Source organism: Pinus tabuliformis, chromosome J, assembly GCF_031772625.1.
Source record: "Pinus tabuliformis cultivar Carrire ecotype Pingquan chromosome J, CPIR1, whole genome shotgun sequence".
NCBI classification, from domain to species: domain Eukaryota; kingdom Viridiplantae; phylum Streptophyta; class Pinopsida; order Pinales; family Pinaceae; genus Pinus; species Pinus tabuliformis.
The window spans coordinates 198,801,651-198,819,064 of record NC_142295.1 but is presented as its reverse complement, the minus strand read 5'-3'; positions in this window follow the sequence as shown (position 1 = coordinate 198,819,064).

Sequence of the window (17,414 nt, the reverse complement as noted above, 5' to 3'; positions counted from 1 at the left end):
TGGAGTGTCTGAAAGACAACTTTCTGGTGTCCATTCTCGTTGTAGTAACCACAATGATTATTTTTCCTCCAAAATTTTTGGATCGCCTTGGAATACCTTTTCTTGGTGCAAATTTGGTAAGTGCTCATGGAATCCTCACCATCACTAGAATGTGATGAAGTTCTCTCATCACCTATCATTGGTTGGTCATTAGCTATCTTGGAGCATTCCCCAACTTTCTTCATGACATATCCAAGTCCTGTATAATGAGGCAATTCTTCAACATTAATGGAGTTCACAATGATTTGGCCATTAATATCGAGGCCCTTTCCTTGATACCCCATTTTATTCAACAATATTGATCCAATTCCCGTAGTATGTCTCTCAAAATTAGCTAAATAATCATCATAGAAAGTACATGAAATTGAAAATCACTTTTTTCCTCATGCTTGTTCTGTTGCATCTTTTCTAAGGCCTCCTCGTTGGCTTGTAGCTAATGTTGCAACCTTTGTTTCTCCTTATCTGCTTCTTGTAGGAGTCTCCTGAGTTCAACACTCTCTGCTTGAATGCTTTGTTTGATTTGTTTGAGTTCTTGGAGCCATGCTGCATTTCACTCCCTTTTCCTCTTTGGTACAACAATTGTTGAAATCTTTATCTCACCGCCCGAATCAAAACCCAAGTCAATGGGTCCATCTGTTGCAATCCCAAGAGCTGTAATCATCATTTCGTCACCTAAGTCTGATCCCAAGTCAATTGGTCCATTTCCTACAAAACCCACATCTATGATATTATCATCATCCTTAGATTCATATTGTTGGTATTGTTACATGATTTTGCTTCCCTTTTCCATCATTCCTCTTAGGTCTCAATTCTGGATGTAGTTTCCAATAATTCTCCTCATTATGCCCTTATTTCTCTCAATGAGTACAAGAGGGCTTTGTTCCTATTCTCTTACCTATTATTGTCCTCTTTTGGTGGTTGTCTTGTTCATCCTTCTCCTTAATTTCAAGATGTATAGTCTTCACACTAGTTTCATCAAGATACTTATGTTCAAATAATAACAATGAATCACACAAATAGTTATGAAAAGAGCCAATATATTTTATCAACATCTTAGAAGTATCTAGTGGAACATTCAATGCTAATGCTTGTTTCCTAAACTCCTCTGTAAAAATATGAATAGTTTGACCTTTTCTTTGCTTGAAATGTTTCCATTCCATCATGGCTTTCTATGTATAACCCAACGCATAAAATTTTCCCATTAATGCATAAATGAACTCAGACCAAGATGAAAGAAGTTTATGACTACTCTTACCACCTTGCTATAGTTTTTCTCCCCACCAGACAAGAGTGATGTCACTCAATCAAAGGGATACTAGATGGATCTTGACTTCATCCTCTTTGATTTGTTGTATGTGGCAATACACCTCAACCTGTTTTATCGAGTTATCTAGATCTTTTGCATTATATTCTTCACTAAAAACACGTAAATCAAATTCAACATCTAGCTTAAAAAGGGGCTTTTTAAAAGCATTTGTCTTATGTTTGTCAGAGTGATGAGGAGAAGAAGAAGAATTGTCACTAGAAGATGGAGAGGGAGGAGGCTCTTCTCCATCATCTCCATGATTTATTCGTGCATGGTCATCTGGCTCTTTACATTCAGGCTTCATTGTCTTCTCATACTCTACAAATAGCTTGTCAACCTTCTTTGCCATGTTGTAGAAAACCTTGTGATAGTTTCACTCTTCTTCCCATCGTGGTTCCACGCCCTTGAGGTTAACTTGATCCAAATCTTTTCATTTCGAGGATGCAATAGAATTACATATAATAGAGTATGTTAACCAGGTAAATTAAAAACATGAAGACAAAGCAGAAAAACATAAGCAATCATGAGATCAAAGATACATCAATTTGATTACAGAGTTCACCCAATGTGGGCTATGTCTTTAGGCCCTACTCAATAATGGGGAGGACTTCTTTTATTAAGTGGAATTGAGGATATAAAGTACAAGAAAATTTACAAAAATGAACCTCATACCTTGAATCTGGATGATGGCCTAAAAATCAAGAACTTAGCTGAAGAAACAGATGTCACCACTGAACTCCTAACGTGAAACCATGCAAAATTGACTATAAAATTTCCTAATTCTGACACCGACGCCTTTGAAACTCTAAGAAATATTTGAGGAATCTTTTTTGGTGCGTCAATTGAGGTTCCAACCCTAGACCTTCTCTTGGTTTGACCTAGGTCGAGGTTCTGCACCTCCTAGTTCCCGACCTCCGCCTCTGCCTCCCCACCACTATCAAAATGACTGGGGTTTAAGTATTTGGTGTTGGGCAGACTTACCAACGTGTTGGTCATTCACTAGATGGTATTGTTGGAGAATAGCATGTGGGCAGGTAGGGTTCCAACCCACCCACCGCATACATATCATATAGTTTTTAACAGTTGGCAGGGCAGTCTATTCCTTGGCAGGTGGTTATGCTGATTATTGGTGGTTTACATTTCCCTGCAGATTAGGTGATAGATTTTGGTCCGGTGGGCGGGTCTTCTGAGGACGACATGCCACACTATCCATTTTTTTTACATATAGTATTGTTGTAGTGTGTGTAGTGGTGGGTTTTGACTGCCCACCACCATGCATTGTGTGTCTATATATATATATATATATATATATATATATATATATATTTCACATATTAAGTTGTATTGGTTAAAAAACGTCAACAAGAAAATAAGAGATATTGGACAAACTAACCATCCTACAAATTCACCCATTCTAGTGGCTAGATTCCATGCACCGGGTCTCGGTCAATTTGTTTCTTCAAGTCTGCCACTTGTACAACTTTCAAAAGCCATAAATTGACCATATGAACTTAGATTTGAGTGTCCTTCACACCATTGGAATCAGTGTGATGAGCACTATGATGTGGTCCTACTTTCACTTCCATCTAACAACTTTGATTTTTTAGTTTGTACTTTTGGATCCTCCTGGATCACCTTTCCACCCAAACTCATATTTGACATAAATATTGGTGGTATTATTTCTAGGTAATCTTCTACTCTACATAAACATTTTCTCTCGAATTTAAACACTCACTTAATAATTGTTTCTCCAACCACTCCTCATGTAGTTTTTCTCAACCTTCAAGTTCAAAATCGATATTTGAGTAGTGAATTATATTTTCATGCTTCTTTTGTTTTATTATTAGTAGGTTCCAATGCTCATCCATAACCTCTCTTTACACTAATGTTTTAATTCTCAGAGGCCACACTCCCTCTCAAACCATCTCCACTAAGAAGGCGTGGCCTTCCATTAGTGTTTATGCTCTTAGGAGACCACCTTACCTCCCAAATTTACTCTCCCAACAAAGCGTTTGTGATGCCCCTTTCATTACCAAAAATTTGGTAACGTAATTAAGAAGATATAATGTTGGGGTGCTAGAATTTATGCTATGATGTCGAACTCTATTGATGATGTACTGTTTATTTTCATTAATAAAAGTATGAGAGTTTAAGAAAGGGGAAAACCAATAGATTATGATGCCTTATGGAGGGGGGAAATTCACTTACAAATAAAAATATACCTCAGGTGAACATTTCATTTTGATGTTGCGATTAGTATTCCTAAGAAGCTTAATTATTGGGAGGAAAGGGTGAAGATGTGATTAAAAAAATAAGGAGGAGAAATCAAGGGGTTCTTCTTTTTCTTCGTTCTTAAGCTTCTACATTTACTCTCTTATACTACTCTCCCAGAAATCTCTCTCACACTCACTTAAAAATTAAAATTGGCGTGAGAATTGGTGAAAACTTGTGTTACATGAACTTATTGTGTTGTAGGTATTTTCCCTTAGAACTGATAGGTTTGTGGAGTAGGAGTTGTCTAGTTTGTGTCCGGCATATACAAGACTAAAGAAGGGAGGTCCAAGGGATAATTTAAATTGAATAAGGACTCCTTTGTGTAGTGCAAACATGCGTTGTCATTTGTGAATATATATGGGCATGGTCAAGGAATGGAAATGATGAAAAAAATTATTATTCCATATGTGTGGAGGGGAATGACCTTCACTTATTATGTTAAATCTCATTTGAAAACAATATGCTAAATCATTTAGTTTATTGTTTCCTCAAGGCATCAACATTTGTCTGGAGGTGGGTGAAAACGAGAAAGGTTTCCACTTAACTGAGCCTATGGTTAGGTGGAGAGTGGCTCACCCTTGTTGAAATCCAGACTGGAAAATATTTGGCTCAAGATAATTATCTCTTATGCGTGATTATTTAATTCCTCTTTTCAGCAAGTTCATATGTACATGTGATCACCCTTCAACAAATGTATCATGGTTGTACCTATTATATTATTTGGTTGTATCATTTTACATGCATTAAATTTTGTAACATCACTAGTTGAGGATCATAGGCTTTCTAAATTATTCTTTAAATAGGTCATGTTGGATTCTATGCTGTAGATTTTCTTTTGGGAGGGTCTAAAAGTTGAACAATAGTGAGGGGAAATCCCACTAATAATCTAGTCCAAATTTTGGATTCTTTGTCTTGATATTTTTAGTAGATATGATCATATGAAGTTCAGTATCCCAGATACTTCGAAAATCATTCATCAAATAGGTCACATTCGCATTTTTTCTATAATGTTTTTTTTGGGAGGTTCCAAAATATTAAAACTAGACAATAGTGAGGGGAAATCACTTTTATATTTAAAACTTTCATATCTTGGATTGTGAATTTTTAGGAGATATGATCAGAGGAAATTGAGCTTCCTTGATGCTCCTAAAATCATGCATCAAATAGTTTAGTTTGGCATTAATGCTATATCTTTTCATATGGAAGGTTACAGAGGTTGAAACATGTACCATAGTGAGGTGATAATTAGAGGAAATTTCATTCTAAAAGTTGCCTCCGAAGGAAAAATAATAAAATAATAGTTAAAATAATAAAATAAGAGTTGTGAATTTAGGAGGGAAAAGAAGAAAACTACTTTTTTCTAATTGTATCTTCAACTTATTTTCTTATAGGTTTTCTCAAATTTGAAGTGTAGACACATGTTGGTAGAAAACAAAAAAAATTCACATACACTGATTATCCATTATGCATACTTGTAAGAAGACAGATATTGATAAAATTGAAGATACATTAAAAAAGTATGTTCAACACATTTTTTAAATGTATATTCAATTTTCATCAATATGATTCTTCTCAAAAGTATGCATAATGGGTACTCGTTGGTTGTGGAATTTATTTCTTCATCCAATAAGTGTCTACACTTTAAATTTGAGTAAAATTATAACGAGATAAGCCAAAAATACAATTGAAAAAGTAGTTTCATTCTATTCCATCCAAAATATTTACATTTACCCCTTTCTAGACATAAAAAATTTTGTTTAGTTTACATATTATGACATGGAAATTATATGAATATTTCATGGGCACTTTTAAGTTGAAATTACCTCTAATGCACTGCACTAATTATCCGGTTTTGTTTTCAAAACTTGGTTTTTTATAATTAAGGAGATATGCCCTGAGGAAGTTTCTATATTAGTTTCCATGAAACATTTTTGAAGAAATGCATAAATGGATTAATAATTCTTTTCATACAAATCATTTGGTGAAGATCTCCGATGAAAATGTTGTTTTTTTAATGGAGATAGTATTGCTATATGGTAGCATTTTTATATGATAATACTAATGTAGATTATATCTGAATATTTACATGCAGATAATTTAAAGAAATTTGTTAGAGGTGTTTTATTACAATTTTCATACAAACTATTTCATAAAATACGTCAAAGACAAAAGTCGAAAGTTGCATGATTGACTGGTATATTTAAGTTAATATGTTACAATTCGAATCAAAGGGTGGTTTCTTATTTGATCTCATATAATTTTTCTGAGAAAATGTATAATAGAAAAAGACTACTTGATTGGTTGTATAGAAAATATTTCAAAAGTTCTTTACATGTAAAGTGTTTGAAAAAGAGTATGAGAGATGAAAATGAAATTTTTACATTGTGTTTATGATAAATTTTGTAGGATTATCTCTCGATGAGGTATGAAAGCTTATCATCAAACTAGAAAAAAGAAAAAGAAAATTTTGCCTACCTAAAACCTCTGTAAGTCATTGTGACAACTTGGTATGTGGCAAGTGGTATTAAAGATAGGTTTCAACATTGAACATAGATGGGTTGAAGTGTAGGAAAGGATTTATGTTACAATTTATTATCTACACATGCATTGTAATTAGGTGGAATATCTTTGTTGTATATATGAATACACTGATGTTACTTCAATACTGAGTTGAGTTTCAGGCAACACGATAAACATATAACATAAGCATGTTGTAACACCCTCCTTTCACATCTACCAAGTAACCAGACAACCCGGGTAAAAATGTAATGAAGAGGTATTGTGATATGATTCAACTCCCAATGTGTCAATTAAGGAAGTTAAACCGTTGGAACATGACAACACAAACCTTCCAGGCCTACTGCAGAACCCTGAGGAGCCATCTAAACCTTCTGGGTGACTATCCCCTGAGAGAAACTAATTGTTTACTACATTAATCTTCTAGTCACTCCCTTTACATGGGAATGAGTGAAATTGGGACCCTACAGATTCTTCCACAACACGGGGATTCCTGCGACTGTGGCCTTTCCAAAGAAGTTTTATTCCTGCGAATCCAAAGTTTGTGCCAATTTTTCAGGCCGAGGGCTCAGGTCACTACCCGGAACTCCATGACACTTCTAGAAATGAAATATAACAGTAGAATAATGATAGAAATGTAATTACTTGAACAAGGACTTGGCTAGAACCTTACTAGACATGACAGGTATTTCATCAAACATGTCAAAAAAATTTAATCTACAAGTGAAAACAATAGATCTGAGCATAGGGATCACATACTTATCTGTGAATTAATAAGAAACATTGTTGCCTCATTGCAATGACTACATTACCATATGTTAATCCATGCATTCATTATACATTCTATGACTAACCAAAACATGTTGAGATACATACATTTCTACTGTCATAAACTCATTCATAACCAACATATAAACAACAGAAATATCAAGAATATAAAAAACATATAAGAAACATATAAAAAGGTATATTTACCGATAAAATTACAAGGTGAAAGGGAGCTCTTATTGATGATTTCATAGGTCGACCAGGTATGGGACTTCCATGAGCCACCCAACCATAGACTATGCTGAACCAATTCATTCCTTCAGCATGTCACCCCCGTGCGATATTGCAAGTATGAATGTGGGATCTCATAAAATAAATTAATAAAAAAACCACCATGGGTTCTAGATGCCAAACCACCTCAACCATCAACTAGTGATTCTACCTCATGGTTAGACATCACTAAGCATTTAAATATTTGTCTCTACCCAAGTTGTCCATGGATCCAAAGTGTTTTTTCCAACTAGGGCTTCCATGTCTAGTAACTCAGCCCACAATTCATGTCGGGCTTCCAAAGAATTTTTCTAATGAGGTCTTCGAGGGCTAGTAACTTCACCCACCAAAGGCTTCCAGAGCCTTTTTCCAACCAAGGCTTGCAGTAACTAGTAGCTCAACCAATAACCAAAGGCTCAAGGAAACCAACCATAAAACAAAAGTAAAACCGACAACACCATGGCTATACATGAAATATAATGGCTAAGAAAATTCATTGTCAATCTAGGCAATCCTCCATGCCAATGACATATAATGACCATGAAACCACATGCATATTCCATGCATGCCAAAACTAGCGAGGAAAACATACATGTAAATCCATATGTGCAAGAAAATATCGTTGTAGCTATCGATCCCAATGTCCTCTTGCACTTTCCTACTCTTATTTTTCCTTCTTGCTCCAAAACTTCAACTATGACACACTCCTCCAAGAGTGCTCCAAGAAAACTCTACGTATCCAATAGTATGATAGAGATAAAATAGAGAGGGAGCTCCAAAACTCAATTTAAAAATGTCTATGAAATGATCCTAAAAATACTTTTTATTAATGAGGCCTCTATTTTCTTGATTTTTCATTATTTTCCTTCATTTTCCTCCTCACATGCAACCTATGACTTTCACCTCCCTTTTCTCCTCATTTCCATTATTTTCATAAATAAAATGTCAATTAATGACTCATGTCCTTCGAAATCCTTTTCCATTACCTTTTCCAATTTCCTTGGCCATTAATTACTCACAAGTGATCTCCATATTTAGCTTGGAATGCGTGTTCCATGACCAAAGTCTCATTTTACCTTTATTAATTATACATGGATTTTTGGCTAGGGTTGTTACAAAATCCTCCCCCTTTGGGGAAACCATCATCAGTGTTCAACGACACCTACAACCACAAGACTATTGTAAGCAAAATATATTGCCCATGTAGCTTTATAACTTAGTTCGTTGCAGTATTTATAATGATCAACATATTGAGAAGAAAACCAACGTCACAACATAACAACATGATAACCGTAATGACATGACACCCATGCCTCTTATTGGAGTTTTATAACATAGCTCATGACATATTTACATCCATATGCATATGTACATATACCAAAACATCATACCAAAACATATACTAGAGACTTATACCAAAAAATTTGTTGAACCAGTGAAAATATAAGGATACATAACCTACATTTGATCTAACATCTCCCATGTAGCTTCATCAGGCCTAAATTTCTTACACAATCATTTAAATTGCTCAATTTCTCAGTTCTGGAGCATGAGAATCTTTCCCTACCAAATGCATTGAGGTTTTGACTGGAATTCTCCTTCTAGCTCCACCTGTAATACAAACCATTCAATCACATGATCATCATATTTGACATACTTCTTAAGCAATGACAAATGCAAAATATCATGGACTTTCATTGTTGTAGGCCCAATCCTCTCAAGAATCCTAAAAGGTCCCTCAAACCAAGGTTCTAGCTTGGCATATGATCTAATCGCAATGAGCTATTCTTTAGCTTGATGTGCAAGGATACCTACTCTGAAACACGAAACTCCTTAAAAAACGTGTTATGATCTGCATAGCTCTTTTGGTTATCCTATGATTTTTTTAGTTTCTTCTTCATTACTTGCAATTCCTATTCCATTTCTGTGAACAAGTCTGGTACAATCAACGCCCTGTTAAATGGATGAATCCAACTCATGGGAGTGTTGCAACTCCACCCATACAATGCATCAAACAGGCTCATCCTCAAATATTACTAATACCCTGATCCAGGTGGATATTGGTGTTCGCCTCCCAAATCCACTTAGACCCCCACCATTGTTTCTTTCAACTTTTTAGTTTCCTTAATTGTAGCCCAGTTTACTATTTTTAGCAGTTTTTTGGGTCCTGAACTTCCAGAGCCATTTTGAGGCACTAAACGATGATTTCTTGGAAAACTAGGAGAAACATGGGTCCATGGACCGATGTTTCTCTTCCCAAAGTTGTCGTTCTCATATAGATATTTCTAACGAGATATTGGGCGTGTCAAATATAGATCGTATGCCAAAGCTACAACCCCGGGAACTTGATGTACCAATTTAACCAAATGGGGCCCATAGCTTGGCTTTTCATCTTCCAAGGTTAGGTTTTGGGATATTAAGGGTTTTCCATTGTCTCTCAACAATAAATAGGCCTTTGAGCCTCATTGTAGGATAGTTCAGAGGCATGTAGCCACCAAATCTCTTCTCAGAGATAAGCTACCATCACCCTAGCTGGTTTATTTCAAATTCTGTTTGTAAGCATATATCAGTGTTTTACATTAATGAAATGAGGTATTATTTCCACTGCATCTCTGTGTTTATGGTTATCTTTGTAATTTTTTGTGTCCCTGTTTAAATCTGGATAAGTGGTATCAGAGCGGTCTGCTTTTTATCTGTTTTTCTTTGCATGTCCCCAACGAGATCGGGATATAAGGAGTTAGGGCTTAAACTGATCGAACCATTGCAAGACCAGCCTCACAAATCCCGATGACCTCTCATGGCTGATGAAAAGAAAAATGAGGGGGTAGGAGATCCTATCAAAATCTTGCTCGAAGAAGCCCTCGAGTGACAAAGGAATGGGATGATGGACAACTTTGCCAAGATCCTTCAGCGGCTACCTAGGGGCGATGCATCGGCTTCCAACAGCTACTATGGAAACACCACACTGTTTAAGGTACAAGTTAATTTTGAAATCCCCATATTCGAGGGTCAAATAGACGCAGATGCTGTCATTAAATGGTTAAATCTACTAGAGGGTTATTTTTTTGTTCATGATTTTTCCAATCGAGAAAAGATTATTTTTTCTCTTCTCAAAGTAGCCCCGGACATCAAGGACTGGTGAGAAACCTATTGCGAGTAGAAGGATGAAAGTACAAGCTCATTGTTTTCAGCCGCACCCACTTGGAATTCATTCCGAGATGCCATCAAGGGGCAGCACTACCCTGTCGAAAGCTATGAGGATCTATACATAAAGTGGACCATGTTGTGGCAAGGATGGGACCAAGACGTGCCAAATTTTACCAATATTTTCCATACCCTTTGCACAAAGGTGGGTATCAAGGATTCGGAGCAACATTTGATACTCAAATACCATAGTTGCCTATACAATTACATCTAGGGAGAAGTGGAATTCTTGAACATCCCCTCACTCGGCACGGCATACCGATATGCCGTCAAGGTCAAGAAAAAGTTTAAACAGAAGAAGCGAGACCTTGGATTTGTGAATCTGAAGCAAAGGAAAGGTGCCCCCAAACTATAGAACAAAGGACAAAGCCAAGGCGGGGCCGCCTAAGACAACCCACCAAAGCTGCAAACAAAGAATAGTGCCGTGAAGCTAAAAAGGACACAGGAAAGTGGTGTGAGTTCCATAAGAGCTCTATTCACAACACAAGTGAGTGTCAAGCCAAATAGTCACTGGTGGTCGAGCTAAAGGTTTCAGAATCATATGCATGTTTCGACTCTGAGTCATAACCTGACAAGGGGAATGACAAACGAAAACAAATTATTGATGCGGAGCCCAATTCCACCACAAAGATCGAGAAGGAGGAACCCGAAGATCCAGAGGAGGAGGAGCATCTCTTCCACTCCTAGATGTGGGTAAAGGGCTTCCTGCTACAGTTCATTGTCGACAGTGGGAGAAAAAATAACCTCATTTTAGTAGAGGTCATGAAGTGGCTAGGCTTACCGACAATAGCACATCCACAACCGTACACCATCGGGTGGCTTCACCAAGGACGGGACCTTTGCATGAGCCAGTAGTGTCACCTTCCATACAACATCAAGCCCTTCACAAATGAGGTATTGTGTGACATTGCTCCCCTTGAAGTTTGTGATGTATTATTAGGAAAACCTTACTTGTGGAAGTGACATGCTGTGTATGAATCAAGGCCTCGTGCTGTTATTATTACTTTTGGGAATAAGTTGTACACGATATCAGAGGTAGCATCGCCTATCACCATCTCTTTGACTATTGCAAAACAATGGAGTAAGCTCATTTACAAAACTAGGAAATTTGTTTTCCTAATGATACGCCCTCGAGGAAAGAAGAATATGGTGGCCACGACCTCCAGACAGAGCCCCTCTACATGAAAACTAAAGATGGACAAGCTCGTGGAGGAGTACAGGGATATCTTCAGCTCCCCCGTAGGGGTTCCTCTACACTGTCATGTGAAGTAGTCCATCGATTCTACCCCAGGTGCACCACTACCCAATGGACCAATCTATCGGCGCTCTGTTTTGGAAAATGATGAAATCATGAGGTAGATTCTAGATCTGCTACAGAAAGGTCACATCCATCCAAGTTCATCGCCCTGTGGGAGCTCGATCATGTTAGTACAAAAGAAGGATGGGACTTGGAGACTTTGTGTTGACTATCGGGCGCTGAACAAGATCACTGTCCATAATAGGTACACGATCCCACGGATTGATGACCTCTTAGACCAACTAAAGGGGGAAACATATTTCAGCAAGATCGATTTGAAGTCAGGATATCACCAAGTACCAATCGAACCCTTTGATGTGTGGAAGACTACCTTCAAAGCCAAGGAGGGCCTTTTCGAATGGTTGGTTATGCCTTTCAGATTGACGAATGCTCCTGCAACCTTCATGAGGCTAATGGATGACATCTTGTGGCCATTCACCAACTCATTTGTAGTGATATACTTGGATGACATCTTGATCTTCAGCCAGAGTTGGGAAGAGCACCTCCACTACATCTGACAGGTTCTCCAAACACTGCAGCAACACAAGCTATGTGCCAATTTGGAGAAATTCACTTTTTCCATGACCCAAGTTTAGTATGTACGATACATTATTGATGAATAGGGGGTACATGTGGATCTATCCAAGATCCAAGTCATTCTAGATTGGCCATCTCCAACCACTTTGACAGAGCTCCACAGCTTTCTAGGTCTTGCCAACTTCTACAGTAGGTTCGTGTTGGGATTTTCTCATATCACTTAGCCCTTGACCAGTGCTCGCATTACCAGACTTGCAACAACCATTTGAAGTTGAGACAGATGCCTCTGACTATGTTATTGGTTCAGTCCTCACTCAACATGGGAATCCAGTGGCATATCACAATGAGACACTTTCAGACACAGTCCAGAAGTATCCCACTTATGACAAAGAGATGTATTCCATTGTGCAGGCCTGCTGACAATGGAAGAATTACATTTTTGGGAAGGAAACGGTCATCCACACAGACCACCGACCCCTGTAGTTCATACAGATCCAAGGGAAATTGCAAAATGATCACCATCATAAGTGGTCCACATACCTGCAATAGTTCCATTTGAATATCAAGTATAAGAAGGGTAGCACCAATAATGTTGCCGATTGCCTCAGTCGACCACCGATCATGGCGTTAACCACTGTGATCAATTCTTATGGGCACGAGACTTTTGATTAGCCACTTCTCTACAAAATCGACCTAGAATTCGGCCACACATACTAGACACTCTTGAAAGGTCAGCATGTTCCAGATTTTCACCTCCAGGATGCCGTGTTATGCCACCTAGGTCACCTTTATGTTCTTTCAAGCGAGCATGCCAAGATGATTTTGGAAGCACACTACAGTCGGGTTGCTGGAAATTTAGGGGTTGAGAAAATGGTGGCAGTACTGAAAAATTATTTCCATTGGCTGAATCTTTGACAAGATGTTGAGAAGTACATCAGATCATGCACCGCCTGTGCCATTGCCAAACCGACCATCAAGAAGCAAGGCCTCTATACCACACTTCCTACCCCTAGTCGACCTTGGGAATCCATCTCCATGTATTACATGTCAGGCCTTTCTTCCACTAAGCATGGAAATGACTATGTTTTTGTGGTCATCGACAGGTTCTCGAAGATGGCCATTATCGCTACCTGCAAGACGAATATCAAAACAGAAGCCACTGCTAAACTCTTCTTTGAATGATTATGGGTACACTTTAGGATCCCACAGTCTATCATCTCAGATCAAAAGAACAGGTTCCTCAGTACATTTTCGTCCAGTCTCTCGTCGATGCTCGACACCAAACACACTAAGTCCATAGCCTTCCATCCTAAAATTGATGGCTAGAAAGAGGTTGTCAACAAGATGATCGTACACATTCTATGCATGTACAACTCAAAGCATCCACGCACATGGGACGAGACCCTCCCCTATGTGAAACATAGCTACAACCAGGCTCTCCATAGCTCGACTAGCCACAACCCTTTTTAGGTGGGCTTGGGATTCCAGCCACTATGTCCCATTGATGTGGCCATGCCATTTGCAGCTACTCATGTAGATTCAGCTCATATCTAGTTCTAAACAAATAAGGCAAACAGCTTCATTTAGCACATCCAACATATTTGCTAGTAGGTCCATGACATTCTAGAGAAATCAAATGCCAACTACGAGCAGCAACATGATCAACATCGGCTGCCACACAAGTTTCAGGTGGGTGACAAAGACTGGTTGCATTTGCAAAAGGAATGCCTTACCTGAGCCTATCGGAAACTCAGACCACTCTGATATGGTCCTTACACCATTACCAAGGCTGTGGGAGACAATAAATTTGAGCTCAGCATTCCCCCATTCCTTGGCCTACACCAAGTGTTCAATGTGGACCGCCTTCAGCCATACTTTCCACCATTACTAAACACATCTGACATTACAAAACAACTCACACTGATAGAGTTAAATCCAAATTGCATGGAACAAGTTGCAACTGATCGGATCATGGGCACATAGATCTAGCACACTTGCCAACATAATATCCAATTGTATCGAATTGACAAAGTAGGCCAACTCCTTCACTAAGGCAAGTGGCTCACGAGGGACCAAGTTCAACAGAAGTTTCCTCATCTCATGGAGGAACTCAACGCAATGGGGACAATTGCTTCCTAACGGGGGAGGAATGATCCAAGTGGATATTCGTGACCACCTACCAAATCCACTTGGACCCCCACCATTGTTTCTTTCAGATTTTCAGTTTCCTTAATTGTCACCAATTTTACTATTTTTAGCAGTTTTTTGGGTCCTGAACTTCCGGAGCTGTTTTTAGGCCCTAAACAACGTTTTTTGCAAACATTGGGAGCAACATGGGTCCATGGACCGATGTTCCTCTTACCAAAGTTGTAGTTCTCAGATATATCTTTCTAACAAGATATTGGGCACGTGAAACGAATATCATATGCCAAAGTTACGACCCCAGGAAGTTGATGTACCAATTTACCCAAACAGGGCCCATAGTTTGGCATTTCATCTTCTAGGGTTAGGTTTATGGATGTTAAGGGTTTTCCATTGTTTATTAACAATAAATAGGCCTTTGAGCCTCATTGTAACACAGTTCAGAGGCATGTAACCGCCACATCTCTTCTTAGAGATAAGCTACCATCGCCCTAGTTGGTTTATTTCCAATTCTGTTTGTAAGCATATTTCAGTATTTTACATTAATGAAATGAAATATTATTTCCACTTCATCTCTATGTTTATGGTTATCTCTGTAATTTGTTGCATTCTTGTTAAAATCCGGATCATACCCATTATTGTTGATGCATCACATATATCCTCAACATGTAATCAAATATCATGTTTACCCTCTCTATCTGGCCATATTTCTGCAGATGATAAGATGCTCTAAAGGCCAATTCTGTACATAATCCTACAAACAACTCCTTCTGAAACATGCAAGTGAAATTTTCATCCCTACCTGACATAATATTCTATGGAAAACCATGCAATCTCACAACCGCTTTGATGAAGACTTGTGCTACACCATTCGCTAAGTATGTAAACTTCACCAGAATGAAGTGCACTACCTTTGTTAACTTGTCCACTAGAACCATGATGGAGTCATGTTGCCTATATTTCCTTGGAAAACTTCTGATAAAGTCCATGGAAATGACCTCCCATTTCCACTCCAGAATTGAAATCAGTTGTAGTAGTCCATCTGGATGCTTGCACTTTGCTTTTACCTATTGACAACCCAAGCACCTAGTCACAAACTCTACTATGTGTATCTTCAAATTCGGCCAATGGTTAAATGTATTCATTGTTGTAAGTGTATTCAGATAGCCTGGATGACCTACATATGGTTTCACATGAAACTCCGTCAACATCACCTTCTTGAGCTCACTGTTGTCAAGCACATATATCCTATCTCTAAACATGATGAATCCATTTGTCATGATACAATAGTCCACATCCTGTGCACCTGCATCTGTACTTATACATGTATCTATATCACTACATGTACCTGTACCACTAATTGTACCTTGTACTCTACTGCAATATGTGCCTAAGCTCCATATACCTGTTATATTGTTGACCTGCCTACAAGATCCTATCTTGTAGATCTATCCCATAGGAGCTCATAGCTGGTATATGATTCACCTGTGTTCGCCTTCTAAGAGAGTTTCCAACCCTCGTCTCTTTACCTTTAATATATTTGATCTCAAAACTGAACTCATTGATCATGGCCAACCATCTAGGTTGCCTGGAATTTAGATTCGGTTGGTCAAATAGATGCCAAAATCCATTGCGATCACTTGTCAATACAAATCTTCTACCAAGAATATAATTCCTTCACATGTTCAATGCATGAACGATCGCTCCCAACTCAATATCATGTGTCATCTAGTTCAGCTCATCCACATTTAGTTTCAGTGACTGATAGCACAATAATTGTCCTTCGTTCAAATGACTCCACCAACCCCTCTCTTGCAAATATTTGTACATACCACAAACTCTTTGTCCAAATTTGTGATCTTTAACACTAGAGCATGTGTCAACAACTGCTTTAACTTCTCAAAACTGGTTGCACATTCCTCTATCCATTCAAACCTATTTCCTTTCCTTTGCAATGATGTGATAGGATAATAAGTATGCGATAAGTTCCTAATGAACCTCCTATAATACCATTCTCACCCCATGATGGATCTCACCTCATCCACATTCCTGGGAATTTCCCACTCCATGACAGCTCTTACCTTTTATGGGTCTGTTGTTATGCCTTCCTTGGAAACCACATGTCCCAGGTAATGTAGCTCAGTCTGAAAGAAACTACACTTGTTAAGCTTAGCATATAACTGATGCTCTCTCAATGATATCAATAGCGCTGCTAAGTGTTTGACATGCTCTTACTAATTTTTAGAATATGCCAATATATCATCAATGAAAGCAATAACATACTTGTCCAAATAAGGATGCAACACACTATTCATCAAGCATATAAAAGTAGCTAGAGCATTATTCAAACCAACTAGAAGAACAAAAAACTCATAATGTCTATACATCGTCTAAAAGGTTTTCTTATGAATGTCATCTTATTTAATGTGTGAATGATGATATCTAGATCTCATATCAATCTTTGATAACACTACTTCTCCCTTTAAATAATGGAACAAGTCATCAATCGTCAGCAACATATAAATGTTCTTGATGGCTAGTTTGTTCAACTACCTATCGTCAATGCATAACCTGAGAGTACCATCCTTCTTCATCATAAATAGTACATGTGCAGCCCATGTTTATACACTTGGCCTAATGTGTCCCATGTCCAACATTTTCCTCAACTTTATATTTAACTCTACCAACTTTGGAGAGCTCATCATGTAAGGGTCATTAGATGCTAGTCCTACCCCTCATACAGACTCAATAGAAAATTATACCTCCCTGTGAGGTGGAAAATTTGAAATATCTAATGGAAGTACATCCTAAAACAACTGTAGAACTATGTACCTTTTCAGAACATTTTGCATCCTCAACTTCTCTACCTTTGTCACTAAAAATATGCACTACAAATAACACACACCCTTTCTGGTGACTATGCTTGGTTTGCATAGATGTCACCATTCTCATTGATGTTGTTTTCTTCTTACCTTGTAAGACTCTTTGTTCCCTATTATCATCCAGGCACTCAATAGACTTGTCATAAAAATCCACCTTGGTCCTATGAAGATACAAGCA